The 22,201-nt window shown below is 40.8% G+C and overlaps 1 protein-coding gene across 2 annotated transcripts in view; it reads right to left on the bottom strand.

The window, feature by feature from the left end:
• The window catches only part of KLF12 (KLF transcription factor 12), a 442,181-nt gene that overhangs the window by 361,505 nt on the left and 58,475 nt on the right, over positions 1–22,201 (bottom strand). For both annotated transcript variants that reach the window (XM_081084191.1, XM_081084192.1), the window contains exon 2: positions 6,663–6,705. The gene's annotated coding sequence lies outside the window, so the exon portion shown is untranslated. The remainder of the gene's footprint in view (positions 1–6,662; positions 6,706–22,201) is intronic.

The raw sequence follows: 22,201 nt of genomic DNA, 5'->3' as shown, positions 1-22,201 counted from the left end.
GAAATAATAGACAATTCACTATGCGTGTGATTTTGGTAAGAAAGATAACAATGAATTCCATCTGTAGATCCAGACTGGAATAAAAGTCTGGGCTTTGGATCAAAGAGTTGCCAAAAATTACATATTTATAAATTTCATGTTTAAATTATTTGAAATATGTAGACATCATTTTTCTATTCCTCTACTTTAATATTTTTTTATTAACTGACAAACTCAGTGATGGCAAACCTATGACACGCGTGTCAGAGGTGACACACGAACTCATTTTTTTGGTTGATTTTTCTTTGTTAAATGGCATTTAAATATATAAAATAAATATCAAAAATATAAATCTTTTTTATACTATGGTTGTAAATATCAAAAAATTTCTATATGTGACACTGCACCAGAGTTAACTTAGGGTTTTTCAAAATGCTGACACGCCGAGCTCAAAAGGTTCGCCATCACTGGACTAACTATTGATTCTTCTTTCTTTTGTCAAGAAGGCTCCTCTTTTTAATATTATATCTACTATGTGCCAGGTACAGAGACTGTGAATACAAAGAAAAAAAGGTTTTAGTACTCCAACAAGTCAAAATTTAATGGGATAGATGGATATGCTAACAAATAATAGCTATCCATTATACTAAGCATCATAAGTAAATGTTCAAAGTTGAAATGAAAATAACAAACTTGGTGTGGAGAGCAGCAGGGTGAGTGATATGTCAGGAGACTTTCCACGAGGCCCGAGAGTGAGTTCAGGTGATCTAGACAGAGCACATGTGCAAAGTAGGGCAGCACTAAGAAGTGCCACAGGTCCCAGACACCAAAGGTTCCCAAGTGTGAATAAGTTGGAAAGGCAGGGTGGAAGCCACACCACAAGGGACAGAGTTGAATTTTAGACCATAAACTAAAAGGAATCATTATTTTTTAAACAAAAGAATGACACAATCATACCTGTATTTCAGCATGCTATCTTTCCAAACAGTTCAGAAAATGAATGGAGGTGATACAGGAAGTAAAGAGACGAGCTGTGATTATGAAAATGGTTTACTAAAAAAATAAGTAAAAGAATTCATGATGGAAAAAAATATCAGTTTATCCTATCTAACAAAAGAGAAACAAGGTAATTAGCGTACGTCCGCTACCCTTCCCATTGGCTAATCAGAGAGATATGCAAATTAACTGCCAGCCAAGACTGCGGCCAGCAGCCCAGCAGCTTGAAGCTAACATGAGGCTTGCTTGTTTCAGTGACGGATGAAACCAACGTTCCCCGCCTGCCTTGCCGGCCTCTGAGCTTGCAGTTTGAAACATAGTTACAAATATAGAAGCTAAACAAAACCCCAGAAACCTGCTTTCAGCCCAACAGCATCTCAGAGCTGGAGTTGATACAGTGTTTCGACTATAGAACCCAAACAAACCAGATACCTGCTTTCAGCAGCAGAGGCCTCAGAGCTGGAGCCAGAGTTAAAGCTGACCCAGAATAAAAAGAAAAAAAAAGAAAAAAAGGAACAGTTGGGAGCTTCAGTCACCTGCCAGCCTGAAAACAGCCCTCAGCCCCTCACCCAGACTGGCCAGGCACCCCAGTGGGGACCCCCACCCTAAAGGGTGTGTGACCAGCTGCAAACAGCCATCATCCCCTCACCCAGGCTGGCCAAGCACCCCAGTGGGGACCCTCACCCTGATCCAGGACACCCTTCAGGGCAAACCAGCCGGCCCTCACCCGTGCACCAGGCCTCTATCCTATATAGTAAAAGGGTAATATGCCTCCCAGCACCGGGATCAGTGGAGCTGAGAGGCCTCCCGGCACCGGGATCAGTGTGACAGGGGGCAGCACCCAAGCCCCCTGATCGCCCTGCGGCTCTGTGTGTGACAGGGGAAGGCGCCCCAACCCCCTGATCAGCCCTGCTCTGTGCCTGATAGGGGGGAGCTCCCCAACCCCCTGATCGCCCTTCGGCTCTGTGTGATAGGATGCGGCGCCCCAACCTCCTGATCGGCCCTGCTCTGTGTGTGACAGGGTGCGGCGCCCCAAACCCCCCTCCCTCAAGGGCCCTGCTCTGTGTGTGACAGGGTAGAGCCATAACCTCCCCATCAGCCCTGCCCTGAGTGTGAGAGTGGCGGCGCCCCAACCCCCTGATCAGCCCTGCTCTGTGGGTGATAGAGGGCAGCGCCCCAAACCCCCTCCACAGGCCCTGTTCTGTGTGTGATGGGGTAGAGCCATAACCTCCCCATAGGCCCTGCCCTGAGTGTGACAGTGGCGGCGCCCCAACCCCCTGATCGGCCCTGCTGTGTGAGTGATAGAGGGTGGCGCCACAACCCCCTGATCCGCCCTGCTCTGTGCGTGACAGGGGGGAGCTCCCCAACCCCCTGATGGGCCCTGCTCTGTGCGTGACAGGGTACGGAGCCCCAACCCCCCTGATGGGCCCTGCTCTGTGCGTGACAGGGGGCAGAGCCCAACCCCCTGATTGGCCCTGCTCTGTGCATGACAGGGGGTGGTGCCGCAACCTTCCCATAGACCCTGCCTTGAGTGTGACAGGGGGTGGTGCCCCAACCCCCCAGTCGGCCCTACCCTGAGCGTGACTGAGGGTGACATCACAACCTCCCAATCCGCCCTGCTCTGTGCATGACAGGGGGTGGCGCCCCACTCCCCAATCGGCCCTGCTCTGAGCCCAACCAGGGGCTGCACCTAGGGATTGGGCCTGCCCTCTGCCAGTAGATCGTTATCTCCCGAGGGGTCCCATACTGCAAGAGGGCACAGGCCAGGCTGAGGGGCCCCCTCCCCTCCGAGTGCACAAATTTTTGTGCACCGGGCCTCTAGTATGTTTATAAAATCAGTGGCGGCAAGTTGCTAATAAACAGGAAATAGACCCAAATTCACTATGAACAATTCATACAAGATCACTCTCTAATACACTCTTAACATACATAAAAATATAAACATTACCCAAATAGAACTGCAATAAAACATACATGACCTTTACAGAGTTAGGATGCTTGTCATAGTATTAACCATCCAGACCTTAATAAATAACAATGATAAGATGATGCCTACATATAATTTAATGATCATGAGAATGGAGGAAGGCTACATAAAAATAATATTGTGTTTCGGTCTAGAAACAGAAGCCAAATAATCTATGGAATCATAACTGCTATGGATTTTATCACACAATTTTTTCATCTAATTCTGGCAGCAGTACACTCAGGTATATCTCATTAAAAACTGAGATAAATGCAGATAAGATAAAGCAAAGGAAAAATCACTATTTCATGTTAGGTAATACATCTACATAAAAATAACTTCTTAATCTGTGAGACTAGATTTTTTAAAGTTCTATAAAGTTTTTAAAAGTTAGTAGATGGCAAATTAAAATGGCTTCAACAGAAACTAGAAGTTTAAAAAAAATAAGATGTTAGTGGACTATGTAATAACCACAGTGTGGTGCCTCCAGAGACAGGCCTCCCCTGGAATGGCCATGGGTCTGACCCTGTATGGCAGGGGTCCTCAAACTTTTTAAACAGGGGGCCAGTTCACTGTCCCTCAGACCCTTGGAGGGCCGGACTATAGTTTTAAAAAGAACTATGAACAAATTCCTATGCACACGGCACATATCTTATTTTAAAGTAAAAAAACAAAACGGGAACAAATACAATATTAGTATTTGCATGTGGCCCGCGAGCCGTAGTTTGAGGACCCCTGCTGTATGGTGATTACTATTACTTTAAATCAAAAACAATGGGAAAGAATGAGAAAATCTTCATGTATTAACAGAAGATGGTAAAACACAATGCAATCTAATAAATCTAAATTTTCCTCCTTCTTGGAACAACCAGACAACCTACCATAGAAACTTAGGTTATGGAATGCAGGGACAGTTTTCAAGCCTCCTTATGAACCCTCAAGTTCTCTCACAAAAGAAATTTAATCTGAATTTATAAATTTACCTGGAAATGAAAGCGATGAAAGCAAATCTATAACACTTCTTATCAAATTATATTCCATATGTATTATTACTTAATTGTTTACATATAATCATGGTTTTCTTTAGTACCTATTAGCACTTAACAGAGTGTCTGCTACATGGTAGATGCTCACTAAAAAGACAAATTAGGCATGGTGTGGGCATTAGCAAGATGAGTATAGGTGGTGAAAAGGTACAAACTTCTAGTTATAAAATAAGTCCTGGGGATGTAATGTACAGCATGACGATTATCCTATCTAATAAAGAGATGATATGCAAATTGATCATCACTCCAACACACAAGATGGCTGCCCCCATGTGGACACATGATGGCCACCACAAGACGGCCAGCAGGGGAGGGCAGTTGTGGGCGATCAGGCCAGCAGGGGTGGGCAGTTGGGAGGGACCAGGCCTGCAAGGGAGGACAGTTGGGGGCGACCACGCCTGCAAGGGAGAGCAGTTAGGGTCAACCAGCTCAGCGGGGGAGGGCAGTTGGGAGGGACCAGGCCTGCAGGGGAGAGAAGTTCGGGGTGAACAGGCCGGCAGGGGAGTGCAGTTGGGGGGGGGGGGGGGTACCAGGACTTCAGGGGAGGGAAGATGGGAGCCACAAGCCCAGCAGGGGAGGGCAGTTAGGGGCGACCAGGCCTGCAGGGGAGGGCATTTAGGGGCAATCGGGCCAGCAGGAAAGGGTAGTAAGGGGCGACCAGGCAGGCAGGAGAAGGCAGTTAAGGGTGACCAGGCTGGCAAGGGAGGGCAGTTAGGGGAGACCAGGTTGGCAAGGGAGGGCAGTTAGGGGTGACTGGGCCAGCAGGGGAGGGAAGTTAGGGGTGACCAGGCTGGCAAGGGAGGGCAGTTAGGGGTGACCAGGCTGGCAAGGGAGGGCAGTTAGGGGGGACCAGGCTGGCAAGGGAGGGCAGTTAGGGGGACCAGGCCTGCAGGGGAGGGCAGTTAGGGGTGACCAGGCTGGCAGGGGAGGGCAGTTAGGGGCAATCGGTCTGGCAGGGGAGCAGTTAGGTGTCGAGTAGGCTGGCAGGGGAGTAGTTAGGGAGTGATCAGGCTGGCAGGCAGAAGCAGTTAGGGGCAATCAGGCCGGCAGGCGGGCGAGCAGTTGGGAGTCAGCAGTCCTGATTGTGAGAGGGATGTCCCAGATTGGAGAGGGTACAGGCTGGGCTGAGGGACACACACACACCCTGTACATGAATTTCGTGCATCAGGCCTCTAGTATTTAATAATACTGTATTGTGAATTTGAAAGTTGTTAAGAATACATCTTAACAGTTGTCATCACAAGAAAAAAATTATAAGTATATGTGATGATGAATGTTACATATACTTTTGTGATGATCATTTCACAATAATTATATACAAATATCCACCTAACCATGTACACCTGAAAGTAATATAAAGTAATATAATGCCCTCCCCTGCCAGCCTGACTGCCCCCAACTGCCCTCCCCTGCCGACCTGATCACCCCTAACTGCTCTCCCCTGACAGCCTATTGCCCCTAACCACCTCTGCCTCAGCCCAGCCACCATTGCTTTGTCCCGAAAGATGTCCGGAAGGTCTCCCAGTATAATTAGCATTACTCTTTTATTAGTATAGATATGTCAATTATATCCCAACAAAAATACAAGAAAAACTGAAGAAAGCATGATTGTGATAAAAACGAATGAAAGCATGATTACTATGAAAAAAATACATGAATGAATTCTGGCCAACTCCTGATCACTACCAATTCCAACATGTTTATAGAAGTTTATATTAAAGATTACTCCGCTTAACTACCTACAAGAAATGAAATAACATGTGAAAAATAGCACATGATCACTATAATATAAGCTACAACTTTTGAAACTTTCTTTTTCTTAAACTAAGCAGCATTTGTACCATCCTGCCGCCCTGACATTACAAACAATTATCTGGGAGTAACTGATATGAGCATGTACTTCCATTGGCTATTTCTTGTATTTTTTTGTTTGTGTTTTTTGCCTAGAGATTCTGATCATATGATTTTATGACTTTAAAATACAAGATTTTTCAATGAAGTCAATTACCATGGATTGGAGGTGGAGGAGAGGAATCACATGCAGTAATGTTGACCTTTGCACTTCCGTAAACCTTTCTAAGACGTTTTGGAAGCATAGGAAGTTCCAAATCCTGCTCAATGTTGCTTAAGGAAATGCTTTGTTTGGGCTGTTTTTAGAGAAAACAGTCAATAACTACGCTTGTTCCTTTGAATTCAGCTGTTCTAGCTGCTTACTTAATGACACTGAAATTAGGAAGCTTTGTTCTAATGGTGGCCACACAGAAGCTCTTTTGGTATACTTATAGTTTCCAAACAAAATCCTTTAAAAGACATACACCAATGCATACACATCCAAAGAATAACTTATTTACAAAGTGAAAAGGCCCAAATAAAAAGTTCAAACATTGAGGGTTGAGGAATGAACCTCACTAGCTAAACTTTAATTACTTCATTTATAAGGTAAAAGCACAATGGGACATGTTTTGGCTGGTTAATAGTATTCACTACTGCATATACAAATTCTAACTAGTATTATTCACTATTGCATTATATAAATTTAATAATGCCAATAGTGGCATCAGAGACGCAACCAGAAGGAATGCCTTATTAATAAACCTTGCAGTCTTTCTTTCTTCCTCCATTTTGTATTTCCACTAGAAGCACCACAGCAAGATACAAAATCCAGCAACACATACCCGCTTATTCTTATTCAGAAGATATTTTCTTCATACTGAGGAGCTGGAAAATAAAAAATAAATAAAATAAATAAATAAATAAATAAACACTCACACACACACACACACACACACTGATTAAACATTAAAAACGCTTCTTCTGCTACTTTTTCTCACTCTTAAATATGTGTATGAGCACATGCACAGGCACATCCATGAACATTTTGCTACTACTTGTAAGCACTTTTTTTTTCCTTTGATAAGTAAAGTCAACTTTGAAATACCCAAACAACTTGAAGCACAGGAGAGATGATCAACCCAGTGCAAATTTATAAACAAGTATAGCATCACACCATTCCTCCTCCTTTCTGCTCCCAGAGAAGGAAGTGCACAGTGGAGCTGAGTAGAAGGCTGGGATCTACCCACCAAGTCAAAATGCACAGGTCCTCTTTGGACAGCCTTCTCTGACTTACAAGTTAGGGTGTCCCCTGTCTCTGTCATCTAACTTAACTGTGAGCTTACTCAAAACTCAGTTGTTGGGGGGACCCAGGTAAGTTTGGGACACATGGAAAAGTGAGGACTGAGTGCTGACCAACTTGATCCTGCTGAGTTAAGCCCGACTAGATTTGGGGTGTCCCTCAGTATAAAAGGGGAAGGAAACAGACAATAAGGAAATGACAGGCAGTGCTTGAAATATTCCTGGATATAAAAAAGACATGATTTCAATAAAGGATTTGAGGCATAGCACAGCAGTATGCCAAAAGGGCTCAGCTGTGATTTTATTCGATTCAACAAATATTTATTATGCATCTTTTGCCAACTCAAATGTAAGAACTACAAATTTTATTTATATCCTCAGGGTATAAAACAGTGCTGGAACAGACATTGGGCACTTAATAAATGCCGAAGGAAGGAAAGAAAGAAAAGAAAGGAAAGGAAGGAGCTTCTATAGAGCAGGTATTTGCTAGCTACTGGCATCTGGGTCCCATGCCAGATTAAATTAAATTACATTGCAGAATTTTTTAAATTTTTTAAAATTTATTTTAAAGAAAGAGGAAGGGAGAGGGAGAGAGATAGCAACATCAATGATGAGAGAGAATCACTGACCAGCTGCCTCCTGCACACCCCCTACCCGGATCAAGCCCACAACCGGGCCATATGCCTTCAGAGGTCTACACTCAACCACTGAGCCATGCTGGCTGGGCATGTACTAATATTGTTAAATACTCATGTGATTATAATCTGCATCAAATAATGAGAACCACTGCTCAATAAGTGATAAATTTTCTACCCAGGATCCGTGTGAACTTGATAAGCTAAAACAGTTATCTAGCCTACATTTAATAACCACACATGTGTTTATGGCCCTTACAATAATATAGAAAACTCATCTGTTTAAACAAACATCATCCATTTCACTTTTCTGACCAACAACTTCTAAAAATAAAAATGAAGAAAACTAAGACACTGATATAACAACAACAATTTAAAAAGAGAGAGAGAGAAAGAAAGAAAAGAAAAAGGTTTTACATTTAGTAAAGTTTTCCAGCTCAGCACACTGGCACAAAATGTCTCTAAATAGCTGAGAAGTAATTACAGTATAATTAAAGGTTTTTTAAACACATGATTCTGACATTAATTTGAGGATTAATTATTTTGTTATAATCACACATACTTTTTTTTTTTAAAAACAGCTCTATTTGTAGCATCCAAAAACTGCAAACAATCCGGATGTCTTTGAATACCTCTACTTTTAAAAATAGGTTTCCTTATGTTATAAAATTGTGGTGATCGCTACACAAGCCTGTGAATGTACTAAAAAGCACTGAATTGCATGCTCTAAATGGGTGAATAGTATAGTATGTGAATTATATCTTGAATTATATTATATATTTTATATATAAAAGAATGTTGCCCTAGCTAGTTTGGCTCACTGGATAGAGCATCAGCCTGCAGACTGAAGAGTCCCAGGTTTGGTTCCCATCAAGCGCACACGCTGGGGTAGCAAGCTGGATCCCCAGTGGGAGGTATGCAGGAGGCAGTTGATCAGTGAGTCTCTCTCACTATTGATGTTTCTCTCTCCCTCTCCCTTCCTCTCTGAAATCAATAAAAAATAGTTTTAAAAAAAGAATGTTTAAGTATAGTTTTAAAGTACTTTATAAATGACTTTTTTCATAATTATACATGGACTACTATATTCCACAAAATACCAATGTAAATAATTTTTAGTGCTAAATCTCATTTTCTTTTTCACATCCTCCTAAAATCCAGAGTGCTTTCAATACTAACAGAATTTGGGCTTCAACAGCTTTTTAAAATCACAGCCTAGAGCAAAAATTTGAAACTATAAAAATTAATGTTAAAATACTTAAATGAATGATATCATAATTGGGGAGCGGGGAATGAAATGTGATTATCAGTGAATCACCAAGTGTGATGTAGTAAAAATGAAATGGGCCTGATAATCAGAATTCCTAGATCTGACCAATTACTCAAAATTTCAATAAAAATTATAAATCAGAAGCTCACTATAAGAATGAAGCAGAGCTTAAAAAAAACATTTGAAACGGTTTGGTGCTTGAAAAACAATGAAGTTGAAACTATTTTGGCTTTGTTACAAAGGGGGACAGAGTTCAGAGAGAAACTATGACTTTCTCCAAGAATCTCTAAAACGTTCTCCACCCACTTTTCCCTGTAGCATCACTTAAACTGTTTACATGTTTCTTGTCTCTGTATTTTCTCATCTATAGAAGAGAGAGAAATTTTTTTTGTCTTTCTTAAGAAGATATTGAACTACAAATTAAGTCCTTTAATTTATTCTGAAAAAATAAGGGCAGCTGAGGAAACAAACTGGTGGCTGGCTAACTTCTTCTGCCTTTGGGACTTAGCAAGATACCGTGTGTTTTTATAATATTGCAATTATATACTGCAAGTGGGTTTTGTTTGTTCATTTGTTTTGCAGTTTCCTGACAAGAGTCCTGCTAGCCAGGAGAAAGGGTAAGAGCTAAACGGAACATTGCTGAGGGCCATGAACTTTGGACAACTACAAGGGCAGACTGACATCGTCATTCTTATCAGCATGGGTCCATATTTCCAGTAAAGGGGCAAATGCAAAATCCCATGCACAGAATTGTAACTTTTTATAGTAATTAAATGTTTTTCAGAAATCCCATCACAGTGAAGCTCTGCAAAGTAATCGATCCCATTTCAAAAAAATAGTCACACTTTTCTCCAAAGCGTGTAACTATTACCTCCCAAAGATAAAAACCATAATTAAAAATGCCTTGTATTTAGAAAGAGAAGACGCGGGCATATGTAAATGTTTCTCCAAACCTTTTCAAGCATTATTTAAAACTGTTATAAGGCACAATTATAAATGGTTGTGAATTTAATATCATTATTTAATTAAATCTTAACTCTTTTGTAAAAGGAATAATATTTCCTTATGTTAAAATTTCCCTCATTGTGTGATGATACGGAAATATATATATACCCACACATGTATGAGCTGCTCAAGTGTAATTAATGACACACTTTTATTCGCTATTATTGTGTGGAAAACATTCTGAAACAAAATAAATGAAGCATAATCATTCAGAGTAACGATTTGAATGTACTGATTAATGACACCAAATAGCTTTGCTCTTCTTAGTTAAATTAAAACATTTACAGTCTGGAAATGGTAAGGGCACCCCTAAATGAATGTTTTCTACGTAATTGTTTTCCCTTACAGAAATCACCTACCTTACTGTCACTGAAAATAAGTTCCCATCAATTATAAAATGTACCATTACTTTATGTGCAAGAAACAAAAACTGTCAATTAAATTATTACACAATGCTAAGTTGCCTTCAGACATGTTCAAAAAGTGTTTGAAGAGGAGAGGATATGCATCTAGACTCGATGATACATGGCATTCTACTCCAAGGACACTTCATAAATGTTAATTAAATACTTTTTAAATGTTGCACAAAATTTTTATTTGAAATAAGCCTGGCAAAAAGAAACACTATATGATTTCACTTTTATGATACACAGATACAGAATGATTTCATGTATGAGATATCTAGAGTAGTCAAATTTATGAGCAGAAAGTAGAATGGTAGTTGCCAGGAGCTGGGAGGAGGAGGAAATAGAAAATTATTGTCTGATGGGTATAGAGTTTCAGTTTTGCAAAATGGAAAAAATTCTGGAGATGGATGGTGGTAATGGTTACACAAAATCTGAATGTACTTAATGCCACTGAACTGTACAATTAAACTTGTTTAAGATGGTAAATTTTATGTTATGTATATTTTATCACAATTAAAAATGATAATAATAAATACTTCCACAGGGAAAAAATGTGCAAGACAGAATCACAAAACTAACAATTCTGAGCTACAAAGAACCTAAATTCAGTACAACTAGTTAGTTAACTTGACGAGGTAGCTTTTGCATACACACCGCTTTGAAGAAATACTGGAATGGAGAGAAGGTTCTATGTTCTCTTACTGATTCCTAAAGCTGGCATAGGTGCAGTCTCTAAAGCATAAAGATTTGCTAAGAGAGTGGTTCGCACACCTGGTCTGCCTCAGAATACCAGGGGGCCTTTAAAAGATGCTTTGACACCTCACACCCATGGGGATGGCTACCATCAAAAAGGTCAAAAAACAGAAAAAGAAATGAACATGTATTGGCAAGAATGTGGAGAAACTGGAACCTTTGTGCACTGTTAGTGCAACTGTAAAGTAGTGCAACCGCTATGAAAAACACTATGGCATTTCTTCAAAACATTTAAAATTGGAACAGAGATCCCACTTCTCAAAGATCTGAAAGCAGGGTCTCTAAGAAATATCTGCGCACCCAAGTTCACAGCAGCACTATTCACAGTAGCCAAGTGGTGGACGGAACCCAAATGTCCATTGACAGATGAACAGATACACGAAATGTGGTATATACTTGCAACGAATTATTCAGCCTTAAAAAGGAAGGGAGACAGACACAGCTGATTCTCATAGCCACTTGGCCTGGAGGTCAAACCCTCCCTGGTATTAGCTACAACAATCAAGGTTTAACTATAAGACTGCCCACAAAGACCACCAGGGGGTGCACCAAGAAAGCATAACAAAATGCGGAGACAAAGAAACAGGACAAAATTGTCAATGGAAGATATAGAGTTCAGAACCACACTTTTAAGGTCTCTCAAGAACTGTTTAGAAGCCGCCGATAAACTTAATGAGATCTACAAGAAAACTAATGAGACCCTCGATGTTATATTGGGGAACCAACTAGAAATTAAGCATACACGGACTGAAATAACGAATATTATACAGATTCCCGACAGCAGACCAAAGGAGCGCAAGAATCAAGTCAACGATTTGAAATGCGAGGAAGCAAAAAACACCCAACCGGAGGGGCGGAATGAAAAAAGAATCCAAAAATGGGAGGATAGTGTAAGGAGCCTCTGGGACAACTTCAAGCGTACCAACATCAGAATTATAGGGGTGCCAGAAGATGAGAGAGAGCAAGATATTGAAAACCTATTTGAAGAAATAATGACGGAAAACTTCCCCCACCTGGTGAAAGAAATGGACTTACAGGTCCAAGAAGCACGGAGAACCCCAAACAAAAGGAATCCAAAGAGGACCACACCAAGACACATCATCATTAAAATGCCAAGAGCAAAAGATAAAGAGAGAATCTTAAAAACAGCAAGAGAAAGAAACTTAGTTACCTACAAGGGAGTACCCATACGACTGTCAGCTGATTTCTCAACAGAAACTTTGCAGGCCAGAAGGGAGTGGCAAGAAATATTCAAAGTGATGAATACCAAGAACCTACAACCAAGATTACTTTATCCAGCAAAGCTATCATTCAGAACTGAAGGTCAGATAAAGAGCTTCACAGATAAGGAAAAGCTAAAGGAGTTCATCACCACCAAACCAGGATTATATGAAATGCTGAAAGGTATCCTTTAAGAAGAGGAAGAGGAAGAAAAAGGTAAAGATACAAATTATGAACAACAAATATGCACCTATCAACAAGTGAATCTAAGAATCAAGTGAATAAATAATCTGATGAACAGAATGAACTGGTGATTATAATAGAATCAGGGACATAGAAAGAGAATGGACTGACCATTCTTGGGGAGGAAAGGGGTGTGGGAGATGCGGGAAGAGACTGGACAAAAATCGTGCACCTATGGATGAGGACAGTGGGTGGGGAGTGAGGGCGGAGGGTGGGGCGGGAACTGGGAGGAGGGGAGTTATGGGGGGAAAAAAGAGGAACAAATGTAATAATCTGAACAATAAAGATTTAATTAAAAAATAAATAAAAATTTTAAAAAAGGAAGGGAATCCTATCACATGGTACAAAATAGATGAACATTATGCAAAGTGAAATAAGCCAAGGCAAAAAAGGCAAACACTGTATGATTCCATGAATATAAAACATCAAAAATGGCAAGTTCATAGTCACAGAAAATAGAATGATTACCACAGGGTGGGAGGAGGGAGAAATAAGTTGTTGTTTAATAGGTATAGAGTTTGCAAGATGAAAAAGTTCTGGATGTCTGTAGCACAGCAAGGTGAATGTATACTACTGAACTATATGCTTAAAAGGGATAGAGGCTTTTGTTTTCTTAAAAGGCAATATATATGTAAACAAATAAAAATTTCCTGAGCCCCATCACTAACTATTGACTAAGAATTTCTGGAGATTGGGATAAGACACCACTATGTGTAACAACTCCCCAGGTGATGGACCTAGAACCAGCAGACAGAGATCTATCAGTTTCCAAATTGAAGTAATTAAAACACAGTAGCAGCCATGTTTTACACTTCATGTTGGTTTTAAAATCTGTGTGTAGATGTATGTAAAATATTTCCCACAATGGAAACTGATCAGCTTGAAAAGATCACTAAGAAATATTAATACTGATGAGGACAGGGACAAAGGAAGCCCCTTAAAGTTACTCTACAATATATCCTGTCACTAAATTGATACTAACTGGTGGAGCCCAGGTCCTCTGACAGCAGTATCTGCATTACATTCTACTTTAGGAAGAGCTCCAAGTTTTCCATTGGATCTGTAGGTTTCCAGAGAGCCTCTGGTACCCAGCTACTATCCTGGGCCACTCCTGCTCCCAACAGTTCTAGAAAACCAGAAAAGCAATTAAACAGCAAAGTAGTAAAAGAGGTTGACAGACAAGCTCTTATAACTCAGCACAAAGAAAGTACTCTACTACAAATAGCTAAGAAAGAATATATGGCATTAAGGTAAGAAATCTGTCAATAAAGAAAAAGCACAATTTTCTTCCTTCATTCAACACCATACCTTGTGCCCTCCAACCCTACCTCATCTTCCCAACACCACAGGTTCCACACCAGAGCTAACTTAGATTTCCACTCCTCTAAGAATGACCAACACAAGATGTTTTTAGTGAGAATGAACATGCACGTATTTCTGTACAAGATGAGTATCTAGTTGGCTATTTCTGGCAAAGGACAGGGTATGTCCAAGGTTGTCAGCACAATTTTTATCTCCTTTGATTTAACTGGATCTTTAACAAGCACAAAATGTCACTTCAAAAGAAGAAAAGAATTTTTTTTTCCCCTCATGATTAAACAAAGAAGTCAGAGAACGTTTTCCGGGGCAGGGGGAACACTGACAGACCTTCAGCCAAGAGTTAAGTAAAGAACAATCAGAAAAATTTCTGTAAATTATTACTTTTGCATTAGGTAAAGAAAAATAAGACAAACATGGGCAAAGTAAAGAAAAGTGTTTCAACAAAGGTAATACAGTATAGAAAAGAAAAGGATTCATTTAAAATATGGTGTTGGAGGAGAGCTCTAGGATACCCTGGACTACCAGAAAGATGAACAAGCGGATCCTAGAATAAATTAAGCCTGAACCATGGCTGCAGACAAAAACGACAACACTGAAGCTGTCCTACTTTGGGCACATCATGAGAAGACAGGGTTCTATGGAAAAGACAATGCTGCTATGAAAAATAGAAGGCAGCAGGAAAAGAGAAAAGTTGAGACAGAATGACTCCACGAAAGAAGCCACAGACATGAGTCTACAGGAGCTGAGCAGGGCTGTTGAAGACAGGACACTGTGGAGATCACTTGAGCCAACTCAATAGCATATCATATACTGTATTGTGCAGGGGTCCTCAAACTTTTTAAACAGGGGGCCAGTTCACTGTCCCTCAGACCGTTGGAGGGCCATACTATAGTTTAAAAAAAAAAAAAACTATGAACAAATTCCTATGCACACTGCACATATCTTATTTTGAAGTAAAAAAACAAAACGGGAACAAATACAATATTTGTATTTGCATGTGGCCCGCGGGCCGTAGTTGGAGGACCCCTGCACAATACAGTATAGGACTGAAACATAAGGAACAGTGACTTGGAGACAAAGAGTTTAACTTTAGTTATCTGACTACAATGTTGAAATGGGCTGGGCAAAGTACACGCAGTGAACTTAAATATCCTGGCTTTAAAAAGGTGTGGCTCACAGAACAGGAAAAATTTCTAGATCATCAATTAGTAGCTGTCTTATAAAGAATAATGGTAAACAGTCCAATTGATTTCATTTCCACTAGCATTTCTTGAATCCAGTTGTTATGTACAAAATTTTGTACCTGTTCTCTAGGATAGAGAGATACACAAATCCAAGTCCAAGATGAGTTTTAAGTAACTCAGACCATAGTTTATTTTCAAAAGTGTGTGCGTTCAGTGTTGAAGAATGATGTTCAACCACAGGAACTTGTTATGTTTAATGCTAAAAAACAGGTGAATAATGGTAATTTCAAGTTTCAGCCTGACATATATATATCTCCTAACATTAAAAAAAACAAATGAAATAACTATGATAAAGAAGTCTAGGCAAATTGTCTCTAGGAGTATAGAAATTAAAATGCAAAAAAGAATTCATTTGCTGTGACTTTGGAAAGCAGGACAGCTTCTTGGAGCAGATGGCATATGAACTAGGAATGAGGTTTTGAGAGTTGAAATAGAAGAGGGAATATAGTGGGGAGGAAGTAGCAGATGGGAATTTTAGGGGAAAAGCAAGAACATAAGCACAGGATCATAAAGTGTAACAATAATTCAAATGACAAAATCATTTATTTTAATGTCATAGAACAAGTATGTGAAGTTCATTATTAAAAATAAATTTAAATTCAATTCACTTGGTACATTCGATGTTATGTCCCATAATCCAATAAAAATTTAGGATAATAAAACAAATATAAACAAATATAAATGTCTGATAAACAACAAAAGGAAAATAAAGAGAGGCAAGTCAACCATTCCCTACAAACATTCTCAAGTTTGCAGAAGTCTCAATATAAAATAATGCCCTGAAAGCTCCTCACTCTGCTACAGATGTATGAGGGGAAACTGTGCATTAGATGATTCTGTTCTGCTCAGTGACAGGCAATCGATTTCCGCTTGACTCCTGTCCTTATGGACGCCTCTTTCCCAAATATCAGGGCTTTAGAAAATCCTCCTTGGACTTAAAGGTCAAGTGCTTCTCACCACTCCACTTACAAATGACTACAACTAACCATTATAAAGCTACCATGGTATTGGCAAAATTTAATGATCACTCGAACTTAGTGGGTGTTTTGTAGGACTGCTGGCTTCTGCATGGTTATGAAGATAGTAATGAATTCCTACTCCACTACTCCATTAAACCTATTATCCTTAGCCACAATAATAGTGTTCCTTTTAAGCTTTGGGACAGTATTTAAATAGATGGTTTAGGAAACAATAAAGCCCCCAAGAATATTGTACGTGTTTTCCAAATTTACAGTGCGTAGGAAACACCAGGGGAATTTTACCACTCCATCAAACAATCAAACACTCCGAGCCAGCGACACAGAGTCCAAGAAAACAGGGGACAGGAATTTTTTCTCCTTATTGTAGAGTCAGTGAGCTCATAAAAATACTAATCAAAGGACACATGAAAAGACTTTTCATTATTGTTCAGCAGGGAGCTTTTCTTTAAGAAAAATATTAAATGCTGTGCTAGTTATGTATGTAGCATACACTACATACCTTTGCCTGTTAAAGAGGCAAGATGAGGGGCAAAACGGAATTAGGGAACTAGTGAAGGGGGAATGACACATATATGGAGAGAAAAACACAAAACACCTCAGAAGAAAGAAATACAAAAACACCTACAATCAAACCTACATGAACACAGCACAGCCCTCTAACTGTTCAATCTCCCCAAACATTTCTAATAATGACTAATATAAATGTCTGTCGTGTTTTCATTTATATATGTAAAGAAAGACTTTTACATATATAAATGAAAATGTAAAAGGAATATACCACTGCCTTCTCATTCCACCTAAAAATCAGTGTCAGGGTCCTGTAACCATCTTAGCATCTGGGTAGCCAGCTGGGTAAATGCTTTGGAGACCCTCAGGACTCAGGTGTTATAGTCCCTACAAATAGTAACATGGGAAAGGGAATTAGTATAGAGAACATGTAGGTAGGCATAGTCGTATGCCCAGCTGGGCTCCTTTACTGCCAAATTTGAATTCACATTGAATTCTAGAAACATGTTATCATTCATGTCCTACCACAGGCAACATTAAACAAATGGGTGACTGTGTACCATAAAACTTTATTTATAAAAACAGGCTGTAGGCCACAGTTTGCCAATGTCTGGCACTGCTTGCATAACTCTTGAAAATTATTTTTCTGGTAACACTCTCACATTCCTCTTTGAGGGGATTATGAGCCCTATCAGGTATTATATCATGTGGGTACAATACCAGGCAACATAGACCACCCCTACTACCAATAGCAATTCTTGAGCACTTTCTATATACGTAATTAGATTACATATAAGTCACCACACTTCTACAGTGTAGCTACTATTATTATCAACCTTATTTCAAGATATAAATATCAAAGCAGCCATAAATGGTTGTGACTCGAATTCTTACCTGCTATTTACTTGCTAGTGGGCTTCTAACTTCAGAGTTTACTACAATCAATGGGGAGCTTGCAAAAGTGCTAATTCCTGGGCTCACCATCAAAAGTTCTGATTTAGTCATCAGAGATTAGCCCCTGGACTCTGCATTTTAACCAGACTTCTGATAAATCTGATGCAAATTGTTAGTGGAACAAGCATTGAAAAATGCTACAGAACCATTCAGTTTCCAAGCAAAAAGCCAAGTATCTACATTGAAATAGGGATTGCTGATGCTTGCTGAAACCATGATTTAGCAATGATTATCCTCAATGAGGATAAAATTTCAGGGTAGTTGGAGAAACTAAGATGGCGGCATAGATAAACACCGGGAAATTGCTGCCTCCCACAACAACTTCAAAAAAACAACATAAAGACAAAACAGACATCATCCAGAACTACAGGAAGGCTGGCTGAGTGGAAATTCTACAACTAGAAGGAAAGAAAAGCACACTGAGAGCCAGAGGAGCTGCGGAAGTAAAGTGCAGAGGTACGGAGGCTCGCGTGCACAGAAAGGGGCTGGCACCTGAGGATGTGGCTGTCTTTTTAAATCGGGAGGGAGTCACAAGCTCCCGACTGCTCTGAACTCTGGTTCCGGGAAGTCTCTGGGGACCCAGGACTCATACGGGGAGAAACTGGACTGTCTGGCAGCGGGCAGAACTCGGAACTTGAGGGCGGCTTTCCCTCAGAGGTGCTTGCAGCAATTACCGGGACACTGAGATGCGCGGCCCCTTAGGGCAGGGCTGAGAATCCACCATAGCTGCTTGCTCCGCCCTTTGATTCCCTGAGACCCCGCCCCACCCAGGCTGCAGCAGAGGCTTTTGCATATGAATGCCCCGGCCCTTTGCAACCTGAAAATTACCTAACTGAAGCTGGGCCAGACAGACCCAGAACTTCCAAGAGAAGGCCCAAGGCCCCACAGCTGCTTCCATGGCTTCACAGCTGGGCCTCATCAGGGTACCTCCAAACTCCAAAAAAGGAAGGGGAATCTACAGTACTCTTCGTAGCTCCTGCTGTGTAACCTCAGGCAGAGGCTAAATTAGCACCTCCTTAGATCCAAGAGCCAGTGTACCCAGTGGTCAGAGAGAGACCATCCAGATTACAACTCCTCAGATCCATAAGGGACACACTCAGGGGGCAGACTCAGTGAGCACCAAAACCCCACTGAAGCAAGTCTTGCCCCATAAGGGTGTCTTCAGCACAGAAGTTCTCCCACTGCAGACACAGCTGATTCTCACTGCCAATTGGCCTGGAGGTCAATTCCTCCCAGTGATCCTACAACAATCAAGGCATAACTACAATAAGACTATGCACAAAGCCCACAAAGGGGTGCACCAAGAGTGTCCACCTCAGGTAATTGGGGAGGCTGAGCCACTGGGCCCTACAGGACACCTAGCACACAAAACCACTCTACCAACACAGGGAAGCATAAAAAATGTGGAGACAAATAAACAGGGCACAAATAACAGAAATGGAGGAAAGCAAACGACTGGATATAGAGTTTAAAACCACGTTTATAAGGTTTTTCAAGAATTTTATGGAAACCGCCGATAAATTTAGTGAGACCCTCAAGAAATCTAGTGAGACCCTCGAGGATATGAAAAAGGACCAACTAGAAATTAAGCATACACTGACTGAAATAAAGAATAATATACAGAGATCCAACAGCAGACAAGAGGATCCTAAGAATCAAGTCAAAGATTTGAAATATGAAGAAACAAAAAAGACCCAACCGAAAAAGAAAAAAGAAAAAAGATTCCAAAAATATGAAGATAGTGTAAGGAGCCTCTGGGACAACTTCAAGCATACCAACATCAGAATTATAGGGGTACCAGAAGAAGAGAGAGGGCAAGATATTGAAAACCTATTTGAAGAAATAACGACAGAAAACTTCCCCTACCTGGTGGAAGAAACAGACTTACAAGTCCAGGAGGCACAGAGAAGCCCAAACAAAAGGAACCCAAAGAGGACCACACCAAGACACATCATAATTAAAATGCCAAGAGCAAAAGACAAAGAGAGAATCTTAAAAGCAGCAAGAGAAAGAAACTCAGTTACCTACAAGGGAATACCCATACGACTGTCAGCTGATTTCTCAACAGAAACCATGCAAGCCAGAAGAGAGTGGCAAGAAATATTCAAAGTGATGAATGCCAAGAACCTACAACCAAGATTACTTTATCCAGCAAAGCTATCATTCAGAATAGAAGGTCAGATAAAGAGCTTCACAGATAAGAAAAAGCTAAAGGAGTTCATCACCACCAAACGAGCATTATATGAAATGCTGAAAGGTATTCTTTAAGAAGAGGAAGAAGAAAAAGGAACTCTTACCATTTGTCACAGCATGGATGGAACTGGAGAGCGGATAAATACTACATGATCTCACTCATTTGTGGAATATAATGAACAACATAAACTGATGAACAAGGACTGATCCAGAGACGGAGAGGCATTGATTGGACTGTCGGGCCTTGGAGGGAAGGTAGGGGAGGGTGGGGGTAAGGGGGAAAGATCAACCAAAGGACTTATATGCAAGCATATAGGCCTAACCAATGGACACGGACAACGGGGGAGAGGGGGGGGGAGGGCATGAGCGGGGGGGCGAGGGGGGTAGAGGGTAACGTGGGGATAAGGACACATATGTAATACCTTAATCAATTGCTGGGGTCCAGCCCCAGCAGGTTCAGGGGTCCCCAAAAGTGTGGACGGAGTCGGCGAAGAAGGATTGACACGGAGTCAGTGTTCAGTTGATCAGCAGCCTAGCCAGGATCTCCAGCCAGGATCTCCAGCCAAGTTCTGGTCTGGATCTCCAGAGAGGTTCTGCTTAGGATCTCCAGCGAAGTTCTATTCAGGATCTCCAGCCAGGTTCTGTGTCCATGTTCTCTTGCTAGGTTCTCCAGGTTCTTCAGCCAGGTTCTGTAGCCATGTTCCCTCGCTAGGTTCTCCAGCCAGGTTCTGTCCAGGTTCTCCAGCCAGGTTCAGTCGCCAGGTTCTAGTCAGGTTCTCTTTCCAATTTCTGTAGTCAGGTTCAGTCCAGGATCTTTTGCCATGTTCTCTCCAGCGAAGTTCTTCTGTCTCTAGGTTCTGTATAGGTTCTGTTTTCTCTTCTGTCTTCTAAGTTCTGTCTCCTTACATCTGTATTTATACCAGTTGATTCCAATCCTATCAATCTCTATTCCAAAGGTTAGGGCGTTTCTTATCTCCATTCCAGGGAGTAAAGATTATGTAGCTTAAGCATGATTGTTCATAGTTAAAGTGATTAATTACCCGCCTGGCACTTAGTTAAGAGGTTTTATTCCCTCCCTAACTTCAGGGGAAAATCCCTACCTGGGGAAACAACCTTTCTCGGACAGGTGACCTTGGTTAAAACACATAGTGCCAAGAAGGTGAGCAAACATATTAAGAACAGTATGCCATATATGCCAGGTCCCTTGAAACAGCAAGGATGGACCGGCTCCCGGCAATCAATCAAAAATACATTAAAAAAAAAAAAATTCAGGGTAGTTTTACTTTCAGCCTGGTTTCCATTTTATGCATTGAAATCTATGAAAAAGACTGAGCTACTAATATTTTGTGTAAATGTAAAAGTACTTTCAATTTTAAAAATCATTTTTTTTGGTGGTTTTTTGTTTTGTTTTGTTTTGAATTCTTTATTGTTGAAAGTATTACACCACCCCATTTCCCCCACTGTCCTCTCCCAGTCTGCTCCCCCTGCTCCCCCAGCCCCAGCCGTCACCCCCCTCCTGTCTGTGTCCACTGGTTATGCTTACATGCATACAAGTTCTTTGATTGCCCTCTTACCCTCTCAACACCCCCACCAACCCTCCCCTGCCTTCCCTCTGAGGTTTGGCAATCTGTTCAGTGATTCTTAAGTCTCTGGATCTATTTTTGTTCATCAATTTATGTTGTTTATTATATTCCACAAATGAGTGAGATCATGTGATACTTATCCTTCTCTGACTGGCGTATTTCACTTAGCATAATGCTCTCCAGGCCCATCCATGCTGCTATAAATGGTAAGAGTTGTTTCTTTCTTACAGCAGCATAGTGTTCCATTGTGTAGATGTACCACAGCTTTTTTATCCAATCATCTGCTGATGGGCACTTAGGCTGTTTCCAAATCTTAGCTATTGTAAATTGCATTTCTATGAACATAAGGGTGCATATGTTCTTTATGATTGGTGTTTCTTATTTCTTGGGATATATTCCTAGAAGTGGGATTACTGGTTCAAATGGGAATTTCATTTTTAATTTTTGGAGGAAATACCATACTGTTTTCCACAGAGGCTGCACCAGTCTGCATTCTCACCAGCAGTGTACAAGGGTTCCCTTTTCTCCACATCCTAATGAGCTGAGCACCTGTCATTTATTGATTTGTTGATGATAGCCATTCTGACTGGTGTGAGGTGGTACCACATTGTTTTGATTTGCATCTCTTGGATGATTAGTGATTTTGAGCATTTTTTTAAATATGCTTCTTGGCCTTCTGTAAGTCCGCTTTTGAGAACTGTCTATGTAGGTCCTTTTCCCATTTTTTTTTAAAATATATTTTATTGATTTTTTACAGAGAGGAAGGGAGA

This window comes from Myotis nattereri (assembly GCF_964212035.1).
Source record: "Myotis nattereri genome assembly, chromosome: 2".
NCBI classification, from domain to species: domain Eukaryota; kingdom Metazoa; phylum Chordata; class Mammalia; order Chiroptera; family Vespertilionidae; genus Myotis; species Myotis nattereri.
This window is presented reverse-complemented; position numbering and strand designations above follow the sequence as displayed.